The following is a 915-nucleotide window of genomic DNA, read 5'->3' as shown; positions in this document are numbered from 1 at the left end:
CGGGAATCCCGTCACAGCCGCTGTGAGGGCTTTTGCGCGGGCGGGTGGTTTGCCGTGTGACGCCTGCCCCGTCCCGTCCCTCCGGCGGAAAAGCTGCGGTGGCGGTAACTGAGGTGTGCCGAGATCTTCTAAGTTGCTCCATGAAAAACGGCTCCTCCCGATCGCAGTGGGTGAACGCTGGAGACTTTTACTCCTAAACGCGTGCCTGTTTCAGTGCCAAATGCCACGCCGTTAGGTTTCAGTACGCAAGGATGCGAACTGCTCCTCAGAAATGTAACGCTCGATCCAAACTTCAGGTTTGGAGCAATCGGGTTGAGAGGATCTGTTCTGATCCTGGTGTAAATTTCTGGAAGAGGAGAGCTCTTGGCACTGGTCAGAGGAAGGCGGGGTTGCCTAACCTGGTGTCTCGGCCCTGGGAGAAAAGGCATAAAAATGCACAGCTGATGCAGAATAACCTGTCTCGGGGGATGGGGGTGGGGGGAGAGATCCCAACTCATAAATACGGGGAGTTCTTTCTCAAGTACAAAACTGCGGCTGTAATTCTGCATATTCTTACTGTGCTTTAATACCCTATAAAATGCTGCTAAGGCCTTTGTGTTGTCGTGTATGCGGCCATAATTTATACAAACGTCGTGGGTGCAAAGTAGCTCCAGTATTTGCTGCTCCACTTCACCGTCTGCCTTCTGACCGCTGCGAAACCCCCGCCTGTGTGGTAGTACAAGTCTTGAGTAGAGATGTTTTCTCCAAGCCCCGTATTCATAACTTGACATGTTCCTAACCCTTATTCCTATTCCGTCATGAATAAGCAGTCAGAATCTTTTGACTATATTTAACGGAAGAAGCCTTTTAAAAACTTGGGGGGGGGATCTTTTTTTTCCTTTTTTTTTTTTTTTTTTTTTTTTTTTTTTTTTTATA

The sequence above is a fragment of the Egretta garzetta genome, unplaced genomic scaffold (assembly GCF_000687185.1).
Source record: "Egretta garzetta isolate BGI_Z169 unplaced genomic scaffold, ASM68718v1 scaffold251, whole genome shotgun sequence".
In the NCBI taxonomy this organism is placed as follows: Eukaryota; Metazoa; Chordata; class Aves; order Pelecaniformes; family Ardeidae; genus Egretta; species Egretta garzetta.
Note: the sequence above shows the minus strand (reverse complement) of the source record.